Genomic DNA, 15136 nt, shown 5'->3' on the forward strand with positions numbered 1-15136 from the left:
CAAAGATAACTTTATTATATCTTCACCATTTTAAATGGAATTTAGCGCGGTGTATGCCGCTTACGGAGCCCCGCCTGCGTTTTTTTTTTTATCCGAGTCGAAGTGTGAAACTTATCACCATTTCAAAGTTCAGTAATAAAACGAAGGCGGGGCTCTTTAAGCGGCATAGACTGCCCTTTGTTTTATTTAAAATGGTTTAGTAAACGAAAAGTTATCTTTTATCTAAGTCTTCCTTTTAAGCAAGATGTTGCCTTCCGACGTAGCATATATGATGCAATTTATCACGTGGTATACACACACTGATAATGCGTTTTCTGTTCATACAAATCCCATCACTCAAGTGTACATTGCTATAATCCCTTAAGATGTGTATTTATTTTTATATGAAATGAGTGAACACTTTATTTGTTTGTACAAATCGTGGAGAAAATGCAAGAGGTTTCAAGCGTCATTTAAACGTAGATGGTTTATGTACCTTCTGGCAATTAACCCCACGGGATCGTATCACCCCTATTTGAAAACCATAATTAAACGGGAATATTCGAAATTTCTTATTAAAATAGTTTAAAGAAAGGCCGTTTGTACACTGCTTTGTCTAAGTAATAAGAATTGTATGAGGAGACTTAAGCTTAAAATTCAGTAATGCATGTATACATAAATCTATAAGTTAATGGTTAACGTTTTTAAAAAAACAATGTAGTGTAAAATACAGTTTGATCTTTAGTATTGCGCTTTTAAATCCACCTCACAGCTGTTGACTCACCAAATTGTAAACATGCACTGTTAAATGCATTAACGACTGCCAAGTGGCAAAGAGTATATTGTAAGGGGCAAATGCTGACTTGTTATTGCACTGAACACGCAACTTGTATTGTGCCATGTATTGAACAAATCTCAGGAATGTAAAATAGTCATACCACCCTTTTTTACCATATCATAAATTCCGGGGGCGGGGGAGTGGCGTCAAACAATCGACTAATCTGTTTGCAAGTGTGGACAGCGAAAATGTCGGTTATATTAGTTTCATGACATTGCTTAGATGTAGTAGAGCCTTCGAGGTCAAACATTTATGGTTTAACCACCTAAGTGTTCACCTGGCACTAGTTCAAGCACATTTTGAGACTGGTTTTAATAAACATTGATAGACACGTATATAGAAGCGCATGTTGTTCGACTTGTTAAAGGAAGACAAAGTTGATAGATACAATATAAGATCGGATTTTTTTCAGTAAATTAGTGTCTAAATATCACTTTCACTGAAAAATGCCACGATATGGTTTGGCTATAATTTCGCGTCTTTTTGTTGCAAGAAAATACCGAAACGTTAACCCATAAGGAGATACAATTGAAAGGTGCACTTTCGACTATAAAAAAACTTTTTAATGTATGTATCACCAGTAAGCAGTAACAAACAAACTTTTTATTTTACATACCTAAAAATTCGTACATATGAAGTTATTGATTTAAACATTTCAAACTCTACTTGTATGTTCAAATCTACGGTATGGTTAAGTAATATCCAACAAGACAGCCTTTAGTCTAAGAGGCATGGACTACTTTGTATGCGGTAACAACATACGAAAACTTGTGTTGGAGCATAGGCATTAATCACCACAGCCCACTTAATAAGGGTTTACATCACATGATTGTCTAACAGGGGATAAACGGAATTTGTTTATTTGAGTTTATCAAGGTCTGCCCACACGTATTGGCTACACTATGGCTTGAACACGTCGTGACGCCATTTCGACTTCATTTGTGTTTAAATGACATAAATGACATTGGGTAGAAATGACGGAGGAATAAGAAGACTTGAAAAAATATAGTAAGATACAAGGGTGCGATACGCTAGCTTTTTGCGAAAAGACCTCTTGGTTCTTCGACTTGCTTTGTGTAAAGCATCAATAAACGGGATATGATTTTCCTGTTTTTAATCAGTACTGAGCACACCATTTTCCCAATTATACTACATTTTTAGTGCGCTAGGCAATGGAGGTATGGGAACAATATTTTAACGTAGTTCGGTTTTAACGAACGCTCTACTGCTGTGCTATCGGAGCGGGATGAGGTGCAATAGTTGAGGGGGGAGCTTATATACCCTCATTTAAGGCAGTCTATTTGTCAATCAACTTAGTAACTAAAGTATATATTTGTAAATGTTAATAATTATTTTAGAGGGACTAGGCATCATGTGAAACAATTGCAAGAAAGGAAAGAATTGTCAAAAAATTGTATAAATTTGATATCGTTGTGTACAACGCATTGCACTTTACTAACTGATGTATCACATCGCTTACGACACATGTATCTGTCACAGTTTTTGCGTATTTTTCCAATTCAATATGTACTGGGTTTGTCAACCACGTGAATACCAGTAAATTAAAAAATGCGTCGGTATATGTATCTGTTGTTCTATTCATGTGACATTCACATGTTAAATATTCACACTTTAAACTGGGAATAGGCTTGGTTTAAAGAATTACTGCAATGGCTGAATTGGGACCATATGGTTTCTTTTCCATTTAACATAGTTTAATGTCAATTTCTTCTAGACACTGTCCCTAACATTGTCGTAATTTGTATCCAGATAGTGTATATTCAACAAGAGTTAGGTATCAAAATGTGCATGAAGTAGCACCAGGTGAACATTAATGTGGTTTGAACAATATGAGTTTACCTTGAAGGCTCTACTTCAGAAAAATCCAACAGTTTACGAACAATTAGTTTTTAATACATAGAAGTCCCACATATTCGATGCCGCATTCAATTTTGTAAAATATCAGATAAGTCGAATGTTTTTCTTTAATAGTGATTTTGCTCCGCTATCTACGAACTTAAAATAAAACAAAAACGAGGGAAGCCTAAAGAAAGGACGTCTTTTATGGGAATATATCATTATATACCTCGTACATGCACTAACTGAAAATATGGCTAAAACACGGTGATTTCTACATAGTTGTCATTAGACTCAAAAGCGGTTCTTAAACCGCGGCAGAACCACTTTACGGGTTCCCCTCAGCATATTGGGTCCTGAAGTTGTATTATCTACGAGCATGATGTATTTCTCTTTATACACGTTATGTTCATATATTTTACTTCTTTTTTATGATGTTGAACTAACACTAGTAACTAAAACTCTTTATGACGCATTGAGCTTAGTATATATTAATATTGTACAATATATCTGTTTTGAAAGTGGTTTCAACTATTCTTATGTATTTAAATTGCATCCTGTAATTGGATTTTACAAACGATAACAAACAAGATGTTAATCACAAAGCCTCATCCTATTTCATGAGTACAATAATGAGGAAGTAAATATATTCTGAAGCGTTTAAATTTGCACTTGAAACTTCAATCTTAAACAAGGGGTTAACTCAAACTTATGAATACAAATAAAAATTATATTCTTATCGAACAAATTCATATTCGTAGTATTTGTTACACTATTATTTAACACAGAATGTTATATTTCCATCGGTGTTGACAATGCATCAAGTCTTTTGGTTTTGAGTCAATGTATTAAAGAGTTGATCGCAAATATTTTGTAATGGTCCCCTTGTATGACCTTTTCCTCCTACCGAGATTGTTTTACGGGACAAAACAAGAACTGAGTCTGTCTTTTAAGCTGTTTTGAATTATGCCCCATTGCAAAAGTTGTACTTGCAAGCGTGTCTGTAATTCAAGATAAAATACTGCTTTATTCAGATGTAAGACCGTCCTCGCTTCGTGAAACCGCTGGAAGGATATATAAATATTAGTACTAGTGTAACGTGCGACGTAAAACAAACACCAACAGATCCCTTCAGAGAAAAGCATCCTCGGCTTGGAAGGGGTCCGCTGGTCTTTATATACAGTGAATTCTCAATCCACACAAAGCCCGGGCTTTGCTAATTTGCATATTACAAACCAAGTAAACATACGTACTATGAACGTACTTCCGTCTATAACGGAATGCTTTACTACGAACGTACATCCGACGCCTGCAGCGGACCGTTACATTACTTTCCCCTCCGAGAAGACTCGTCCCGAGTCTTGGTCTGGGACACTCAAGGGTAAGGCAACTCCGTTCCGGCAGTTGTCAATATCCCACCGCTGCCAACATTTATAACGTGCGACGTTAAACAAACACCAACAGATCCCTTCAGAGAAAAGCATGCTCGACACTGAAGTGGTCCGCCGGTCTTTATATACAGTGAATTCTCAATCCACACACAGCCCGAGCTTTGCTAATTTGCATATTACCAACCAAGTAGATACGTACTATTAACGTACTTCCGTCTATTACGGAATGTTATACTATGAACGCACATCGGACGCCTACAGCGGACCGTTACATTTGGCAAAATCTGCACCAAATAAGGGTGACGTCTAGAGTAAATGTCTCGGTCAGGTACGCTCAAGATCATTCAGGGGTCAAGGACCAATTTTAAGTCTTCTCCAGTCTTCACTTTCCTATAGAATGATAATAAAAATGATATGTAACACGCGTTTGCCACATAAGTTAATGTGTTTCCACCATCTCCGTTCATTTACGGTCAAGGCCATGTTTGTCCAATCCTGAAAACCTGAAATGAATAAAGAATTAAGAAATAACTCACACTTGTGCACAACACCATTAGAGCAAATTAAAATGTAAAAACACGTTTGATTTCATTTGTGTGTTGTATTTGGTTGAACCAACACATGTACAAGATTTACTCTTCGTACTGGGTTCATGACAGTCTTACAAGTTTATCGTCAAATACCTAACTGTACAAACTTACAAATTTACAAGTTAAAAAAGTTTCAGTAATCACGAACTGTGTATAGTTTACCCAGCATAAGTTTACGACGGTTAGGCACAAGTGCCGTGTTGATTGAGCAGCTCCCAACCAAGGGAGTGAACAGTGATAAACAATTATTGGAAAACAAAAGTGTTGTCTGCTTCGTTTTTTTCTCATAGAGGCTGTAATGCAGTAAACAATACTTTGCATGTTTTTTTCTTAATATTTTCATTGTTTTAAGGTAAGGTTCTGCTATTTATAGTTTCTACTATATCTTTTTGATTGAATAACACCAAGCTGATAAAGTGTTCATGAATTTCTTGCGAAAACAGGACTTACAGTGATATCGAAAGTAGAATGTGTTTACTGTACAGAAAATGGCCAAAAAATTGAAAAATAAAAATCGAAAGTCAAGTCTTTTTTTATTTGACGTCATCTTTTCTGAGACCATTGTTGTTATTTCATATAATTATTTTGTTCAACTGCTCATCTTTAGGAAAATAAACGAAACACCATAAACCTTCATTCAGAAAATACGTAGACCTATGAAGGCCAATAGTACCCATGCTGGTCTCCATTAGGGCAGATGGTAGAACCAAAATTACAGTGAAGCAGCCTTGATACTATTGACTATGCATGGGGTTCACGATCTGCTGCACTATTGTTTTTCAACTGACCATATACTTTTATACTAGTGACTAGGAATGAGAAACACGTTCTAAACCACTGTACATGTAGTTAGTCAGTTGACTATAAATCTCTATACTGGTGACTATGACTGAATTAAATGTTCTAAAACATTGTAGTAAGTCAACTTCCTGGTAAGTATGACAGTGGAACACATTTTAAAACACTGTTGTTAGTCAATTGACCATATTAATTGACATTGGTGACTGACTGGGGACATGTTCTCAAAAACTGTAGTAAGCAACTGAACATATATCTCTATACTAGTGACTATGGCTGATGGACACGTTCTAAACCAGTGATATTTATAAGTCAATTGACCGTATCTCTTTATGCTGGAGACAAGTTAGGCAACTGACCATATGAATTGATATTGGTTACAATTACAGAGGGACATGTTCTCAAAAACTGTAGTTAGTCCTATGTACATATATCTTCATAGTTAATGGACACGTTCTAAAGCTCTGGACTTACTCAACTTGCCATATCTCTTCATACTGATGGCTTTGACTTAGGGGCATGCTCTAAAGCACTGTAGTTAATCAACTGACTATGTTTTTTCAACCTGTTGACTTTGACTAAGGGATAAGTTCTACAACACTGCTGTTAGTCGACTGACCACTTTCCTTCATATTGGTGACTTTAACTGTGGAACAAGCTCTAAAGCACTGTTGAAAGTCAATTGACTATGTTCCTTTAAACTGGTGACTCTGACTGAGGGAGATGTTTAAGCACTGTAGTAAATCAACTGACCATACCCTCTTTACAGGTCACTTTGACTGTAACTCAAATTCTAATGCATTATGGTTAGTTTTCTGACCGTATACCAATATACCGATGGCTTTGACTGAAGGACATGTTCGAAAGCACTTTTATTAATCAGCTCAACATATATCTTCATTATGTTGACTATACCGGGGGTTCACCTTCTAAAGCACTGAACTTAGTCAGTTGACTATATGTCACGATACTGGTGACAATGAATGAAATACATGTTGTAAACCACTTTCAAAAGCGAACTGACCATTATATTTATCTTTACTGGTGACTTTGACAGGGGGACACGTTCTTAAGCGCTGTAGTTAGACAACCTTCCATATCTGTGTAATTATGCAGTGGGACACGTTCTTTAGATCTGTACTAAACGAACTGACCATATATCTCTATGCTGGTGACTTTGACCAGAGTTTTCGTTATAAAGCACATACGTTAGTCAATTAGCTGATGTTCATTGTGTTGTTGTTTTTTCAATAGAAACCAGAAGGACCTGGTGTTCATAAGCTATAAGAAGCAAAACCAACCGATGTCCTTCGCACAATATGGCCACGACCGCCATCGTAAAGATCGTGATGTCTGCTTACACCAGCAGTATTCTAAAAGGTACGATAGCCACCTGGTAAGGCTCACTCATAGCCTGCTCTTCGTATCGTCATTTTGTATCTTACCGCATTTATCCAACGACTCTTAAAAGCATTGTCTATACACAAATATAGTTGGTAAACAATAATGATTTATAAGAACTTTGAGTTGATCATAATTCTTCAAAATGATAGACATCATCTTAACATGTATTATAAACACTGCATCTCATGCTATAAATAATAATTGCTTTTAGGAGCCTGTCAAGCACATTTGCCTGCCATACGCCTAGAGGTTGCCCGTGGAGGCAAGGATGCCACTTTTTTGACTTGCAGTTGACCGCGCTTTGAAAACCATGATCTCAGTAGCACCTAAGACAACACCTCCAGACTGGCACCTGTAAGCCTGCTTGTTCATACATTCTGTACACTTACCTAAGTTAAAAATAGACCTGACAAAATCAAAAGTCTTCAATAACAATATTTCTGTAATTATATTAAAAATATTTATTGTTTTAAACCATATTCATAGCAATTTGTATACAGACAAGGTAAATCACATAATTTGTTTCACTAATTTGCTTTTCAATAGGGTTATTGTTATTACTTCATAATGTGTCAATCTATCATTAATGATTCCAAGTCTAAGTTTTTTCAATTTATTTTGAAACAAAGACTCATGACTATCAAAACCACCAGACAGGTGTTGAGTCATATGTGATATAGTATATGGGCAACATATTGTTACATAACTTAATGTTAAAACCTCCATTGAAGTTATGATCAATTTAATGAACCTTTTGAAACATGTACATTTTAATTGCAGGCTGTCAATTTGCAGCTTCTCTACTCAGCAGGGAGTGTCTACTCAGCAGGGAGTCTCTACTCAGCAGAGAGTCTCTACACAGCAGGGAGTTTCTACTTAGCAGGGAGTCTCTACTCAGCAGAGAGTCTCTACACAGCAGGGAGTTTCTACCCAGCAGAGAGTCTCTACCCAGCAGAGAGTCTCTGCTCAGCCTCTCTACTCAGCAGGGAGTCTCTACTCAGCAGGGAGTTTCTGCTCAGCCTCTCTACTCAGCAGGGAGTTTCTGCTCAGCCTCTCTACTCAGCAGGGAGTTTCTGCTCAGCCTCTCTACTCACCAGGGAGTTTCTGCTCAGCCTCTCTACTCAGCAGGGAGTTTCTGCTCAGCCTCTCTACACAGCAGGGAGTCTCTACTCAGCAGAGAGCCTCTACCCAGCAGAGAGTCTCTACCCAGCAGGGAGTTTCTACTTAGCAGGGAGTCTCTACTCAGCAGAGAGTCTCTACACAGCAGGGAGTTTCTACCCAGCAGAGAGTCTCTACCCAGCAGAGAGTCTCTGCTCAGCCTCTCTACTCAGCAGGGAGTCTCTACTCAGCAGGGAGTTTCTGCTCAGCCTCTCTACTCAGCAGGGAGTTTCTGCTCAGCCTCTCTACTCAGCAGGGAGTTTCTGCTCAGCCTCTCTACTCACCAGGGAGTTTCTGCTCAGCCTCTCTACTCAGCAGGGAGTTTCTGCTCAGCCTCTCTACACAGCAGGGAGTCTCTACTCAGCAGAGAGCCTCTACCCAGCAGAGAGTCTCTACCCAGCAGGGAGTTTCTACTCAGCGTCTCTACTCAGCAGGGAGTCTCTACTCAGCAGAGAGTCTCTACCCAGCAGAGAGTCTCTACTCAACAGGGAGTCTCTACTCAGCAGAGAGCCTCTACCCAGCAGAGAGTCTCTACTCAGCAGGGAGTCTCTACTCATCAGGGAGTCTCTACTCAGCATCTCTACTCAGCAGGGAGTTGAAAATCTCTTCTACAGGCTTTTGACAGTATGGGACCAATCATCGACCAGTTCGCATGCTCTTGTTTCGATTGGATTGTCTAAACTTGGCTTGAAGAGAAGAACCTGTGATATAAATTACCTCTCTGTGACTTAATTGTATTACAGATGTATTATCAAAAATATATTTCATATAATTATAATGCCGCCTTTGTGAAAGAATAGCAATACATGAACTAGGGTATGTTTGCCAATGTTGGTCAGTCTATCATTCAATTCAGTCAGTCTATCAGTTCACCTGTCTGAAGTTCTTGATAGACACTAGTCTCGTTTTCAAAATAACTCAAAACAGTTTGAACTTTTACCAAATTAATAGTAAGTTGTCCTTTACCAGAAAATGACCAGTACTGTTTTAGAGGTTTAGAGGTTTGAATGTCAGAAGCAAAGGTTACAACCAGTAGTGTATGTAAACATAATATGCACAATAACTCCAGAAGGCTTGGACCTTAGACCATGAATCCTAAATGATGTAATGCCCCTGACTGGTATTTTACCTCTACTGGGCTAGTAGATCACTGGTAAAGTCAGCATCCAACAATGTCATGATAATGTTGTCTTTATAATAACTCAAAAGTAATTTGTTCCAGGACCATGTTCTTTCAGTGTCATTAGTTTAAAGGTTAATATCACAGTCATTGCCGAACCATATTTTTTTTCAATCTAACACAATGTTTCTGAAGAAGCGGTGGTTAAGAGACATGATGTTTTTATAGGTATCTTAAACGTCGCGTTAGTGTTGTCTTTTTAATGAGGGCCTGACGTAGTAATTGCATTTTATTTTGCGTCTGTTAATCATTGTTTTTATTAAAAATGGGGTATTCAAACGAAAATAGCCTAATGTATTCACTTTTATATTTTTAACCGAAAGAAGAGTGTGACCAAAAGCACTCGTTATTATCTTAAAAATTATGCCCCCCTTCAAAGAAGAGGGGTATATTGCTTTGCACATGTTGGTCGGTAGGTCGGTCGGTCCGTCCGTCGGTAGACCAAAGCTTGTCCGAGTGATAACTCAACAATTCCTGGACGAATGGTCATCAAACTTGACATGCCTGACCAGTAGATGACCCTTCTTGATTTAAGGGATCATTGGGTCAAAGGTCAAGGTCACAGTGACCTTTAATGGTAAAATAATTTTAAAGCTTGTTCGAGTGATAACTCAACAATGCCTAGACCTATAGTCATCAAACTTGATATGGAAGTTGGGCCTGACCAGTAGCTGACCCCTATTGTTTTTGGGGGTTATCCTGCCAAAGGTCAAGGTCACAGTGACCTTGAGTGGTAAAAGGTTGTCCGAGTGATAACTCGACAATGCCTGCACCCATGGCCCTCATACTTGGCTTGGAGAATAGGCCTGACCAGTAGCTGACCCCTATTGTTTTTGGGGCTCATTGGGTCAAAGGTTAAGGTCACTGACCTTAAATGGTAAAAGGTTGTCCGAGTGATAACTCAACAATGCCTGCACCCATGGCCCTCATAATTAACTTGGAGGTTGGGCCTGACCAGTAGATGACCCCTATTGTTTTTGGGGCTCATCGGGTCAAAGGTTAAGGTCACAGTGACCTTAAATGGTAAAAGGTTGTCCGAGTGATAACTCAACAATGCCTGCACCCATGGCCCTCATAATTAATTTGGAGGTTGGGCCTAACCAGTATATGACCCATATTGTTTTTGGGGGTCATTGGGCCAAAGGTCAAGGTTACAGTGACCTTGAATGGTAAAAGGTTGTCCGAGTGATTACTCGACAAGGCCTGCACCCATGGCCCTCAAACTTGACTTGGAGGTTGGGCCTGACCAGTTGATGACCCCTATTGATTTAAGGGGTCATTGACCAAAGGTCAAGGTCACAGTGACCTTGAATGGTAAAAGGTTGTCTGTGTGATTACTCGACAATGCCTGCACATATGGTCCTCAAACTTGACTTGGAGGTTGGGCCTTACCAGTAGATGACCCCTATTGTTTTTGGGGCTTATCGGGTCAAAGGTCAACGTCACAGTGACCTTGAATGGTAAAAGGTTGTCCAAGTGATAACTCGACAATGCCTGCACCCATGGCCATCAAACTTAACCTGGAGGTTGGGCCTGACCAGTAAATGGCCTCTATTGATTTTAGGGGTCATTGGGCCAAAGGTCATGGTCACAGTGACTTTGAACGATAAAAGGTTGTCCGAGTGATACCTCAACAATGCCTGCCTCCATGGCCATCAAACTTGACTTGGAGGTTGGGCCTGACCAGTAGATGGCCCCTATTGATTTTAGGGGTCATTGGGCCAAAGGTCATGGTCACAGTGACTTTGAACGATAAAAGGTTGTCCGAGTAATACCTCAACAATGCCTGCCTCCATGGCCCTCAAACTTGACTTGGAGGTTGGGCCTTACCAGTAGATGACCCCTATTGTTTTTGGGGGTCATTGGACCAATGGTCAAGGTCACAGTGACCTTGAAGACAATTCCTGGACCTATGGTTATCAAACTTGATATGAAGGTTGGGCCTGACCAGTAGATGACCCCTCTTGACTTTGGGGGTCATCGGGTCACGGTCAAGGTCACAGTAACCTTTAATGAAAAAAAGTTAACAAATCTTCTTGCAGTTATATCTCAACAATGCCTGAACCTATGATCATCAAACTTGACATGGAAGTTGGGCCTGACCAGGAGATGACCTTCATTGATTTTAGGAGTCATTGGGTCAAATTCCCAGTGACCTTGAATGTGAAACTGTTACAAGTGATAATTCAACAATGCCTGCACCCATGGCCCTCAAACTTGACTTGGAGTTGTGTCTGAACTGTAGATGACCCCTTATGATTTTAGGGGTCATCGGGTCAAAGGTCAAGGTTACAGTGACCTTGAACGAAAAAATGCTTGTCTGTGTGATAACTTGTCAATGCCTGCACCCATGGCCCTCAAACTTGACATTTAGATTTTTGGTGACCAGCTGATGACTCCTATGGATTTTGAGTTCAAAGGTCATGGTCATAACACACTCTATCCTAAAACTTTGAATGGTCATAATCTTAAAACTGCCTCAACGGCATCCAATGTCAGTGACAAATCAGCTGTCATTTCGGTCCATCCATATATCATTCAATTGTCCACATAATCCTGACAACATGGCGCTCGGGGGGGGGGCATAATGTTTGACAAACATCTCTTGTTATATAGTCTTTTCAGCACTCTTAACTTCATTAAACACTGCTTAAGGGACGATATTGTTTTTAGAATTAAATTTATATAAAAAAAACAAATGTTTTTTTTTTATTGTTTTAAATAAAGCTCTATGCATATATATACATATACTGGCCTACATTAATTAGGTGAACATACAGTCATATGTCACTTTGGTTCCCAAAAAGCCCACTGTATACAACGAATGATTACATTTGATATTGATTCCTTAGATTGTTTGCTGAAATCTCTACCAGTATGCTTATGAAATTGTTGTAATAAAACGTAATAAGTTTTGTCTACGAACGTTCACTACTTTATTGCTTTAGCACCCTCACGTTCACTACTTCTTTGGTTTAGCACCCTCACGTTCACTACTTCATTGGTTTAGCACGTTCACGTTCACTACTTCATTGGTTTAGCACGTTCGCTACTTCATTGGTTTAGCACCCTCAGGTTAACTACTTCTTTGGTTTAGCACCCTCACGTTCACTACTTCTTTGGTTTAGCACCCTCACGTTCACTACTTCATTGGTTTAGCACCCTCACGTTCACTACTTCTTTGGTTTAGCACGTTCACTACTTCTTTGGTTTAGCACCCTCACGTTCACTACTTCATTGGTTTAGCACCCTCACGTTCACTACTTCTTTGGTTTAGCACGTTCACTACTTCATTGGTTTAGCACCCTCACGTTCACTACTTCATTGGTTTAGCACCCTCACGTTCACTACTTCATTGGTTTAGCACGTTCACGTTCACTACTTCTTTGGTTTAGCACCCTCACGTTCACTACTTCATTGGTTTAGCACCCTCACGTTCACTACTTCTTTGGTTTAGCACCCTCACGTTAACTACTTCATTGGTTTAGCACCCTCACGTTAACTACTTCATTGGTTAAGCACGTTCACTACTTCTTTGGTTTAGCACGTTCGCTACTTCATTGGTTTAACACCCTCACGTTCACTACTTCTTTGGTTTAGCACCCTCACGTTCACTACTTCTTTGGTTTAGCAGCCTCACGTTCACTACTTCATTGTTTTAGCACCTTCACGTTCGCTACTTCTTTGGTTTAGCACCCTCACGTTCGCTACTTCTTTGGTTTAGCACCCTCACGTTCACTACTTCTTTGGTTTAGCACCCTCACGTTCACTACTTCTTTGGTTTAGCACCCTCACGTTCACTACTTCTTTGGTTTAGCACCCTCACGTTCACTACTTCTTTGGTTTAGCAGCCTCACGTTCACTACTTCATTGTTTTAGCACCTTCACGTTCGCTACTTCTTTGGTTGAGCACCCTCACGTTCACTTCTTCTTTAGTTTAGCACCCTCACGTTCACTACTTCTTTGGTTTAGCACCCTCACGTTCGCTACTTCATTGTTTAAGCACCCTCACGTTCACTACTTCTTTGGTTTAGCACCCTCACGTTCACTACTTCATTGGTTTAGCACGTTCACTACTTCATTGGTTTAGCACCCTCACGTTCACTACTTCTTTGGTTTAGCACCCTCACGTTCACTACTTCATTGGTTTAGCACCCTCACGTTCACTACTTCATTGGTTTAGCACCCTCACGTTCACTACTTCTTTGGTTTAGCACCCTCACGTTCACTACTTCATTGGTTTAGCACCCTCACGTTCACTACTTCATTGGTTTAGCACCCTCACGTTCACTACTTCATTGGTTTAACACCCTCACGTTAACTACTTCTTTGGTTTAGCACCCTCACGTTCACTACTTCATTGGTTTAGCACCCTCACGTTCACTTCTTCATTGGTTTAGCACCCTCACGTTAACTACTTCATTGGTTTAGCACCCTCACGTTAACTTCTTCATTGGTTTAGCACCCTCACGTTAACTTCTTCATTGGTTTAGCACCCTCACGTTAACTTCTTCATTGGTTTAGCACCCTCACGTTCACTACTTCATTGATTTAGCACCCTCACGTTAACTACTTCATTGGTTTAACACCCTCACGTTCACTACTTCATTGGTTTAGCACCCTCGTGTTAACTACTTTATTGGTTAAGCACCCTCACGTTCACTACTTCATTGAGTTAGCACCATCACGTTCACTACTTCATTGGTTTAGCACCCTCACGTTCACTACTTCATTGGTTTAGCACCATCACGTTAACTACTTCATTGGTTTTACACCCTCACGTTCACTACTTCATTGGTTTTACACCCGCACCCGTTCTATGTATTTCATTTCGTACAGAATACGATCACGTCTAATTACACAAGTTCTATTGTTGGTAAATAATTATTTATAATAAAAAAAGTGTTTTAGGTATTTCAAAAGATAGAGCAAGCAGACTCTCAGAATTAATACCAGAAGCAGACTAATGATAAAGCCCCAAATGGTATGGTTCATAATCGACTTCAAATTTCGAGTGATCATTCAAAATATATTCTCAAACCACCTTTAATGAAGTTTCGTATACAAGATATTACTGCCATTAAGACTTATCACAGTATGTTCTAAGAATAAGATATAAAATTAAACAATACTGCATACAATTTGAATAAAGCTATCCATTAGCGTCTCCTGTTTCTTATGAGCTTGATATATTTGTTGAAATCAAGGATTTGTTTTACAATTTCATTTTCGTTACAACATTTAGGACATTTAATGAAGATTACTACCTTTAAATAACACTTTTTGACACTATATAATTTGTAAATTTACATTTTACGAGCAACAAGCTACATGGAGTATATTAGAAATAGGCAGAACAAATTATCATTAATTAAATATGTTTATATTAATATTTGAAAAATGCCGAAATTAAATATAATCTCATATATGCACTGGTGTATTCAAATTATATATTCAATATACTGCGTACTATACATGTATTGACATAATGTCCTTATTCCATATTTTATTCTATTAAGCTTTTTATTGATACAAAAACTACAAACCATAGACAAGTGTAAGTTATGATATATAAGTAATCATCGGCCATTTCCCATTTATGTATGTATTTAAGTCCATGTTTCGTTTTTACACATTGTTAATCACAATATAACTTTTAGATTAAGATAAGTCAGGCCAACTATCATTTAGTTGAATGCAGATAATCTATCTTACAGACTTATGCAATTGACGACTAAGATCTGCACCGGTTTTTTCTACACCGTTTAGTTATAAAAAGGATTCTCTGCAAACAAATTAACAGGATTAAGATTTGTCTCAGAACACGACAGTACAATGATGATACCACGACAGTACGGTGATGATACCACGACAGTACGATGATGATACCTCGACAGTACGATGATGACACCTCGACAGTACGATGATGATACCGCGACAG

The sequence above is a fragment of the Mya arenaria genome, chromosome 5 (genome assembly GCF_026914265.1).
Source record: "Mya arenaria isolate MELC-2E11 chromosome 5, ASM2691426v1".
Classification (NCBI taxonomy): domain Eukaryota; kingdom Metazoa; phylum Mollusca; class Bivalvia; order Myida; family Myidae; genus Mya; species Mya arenaria.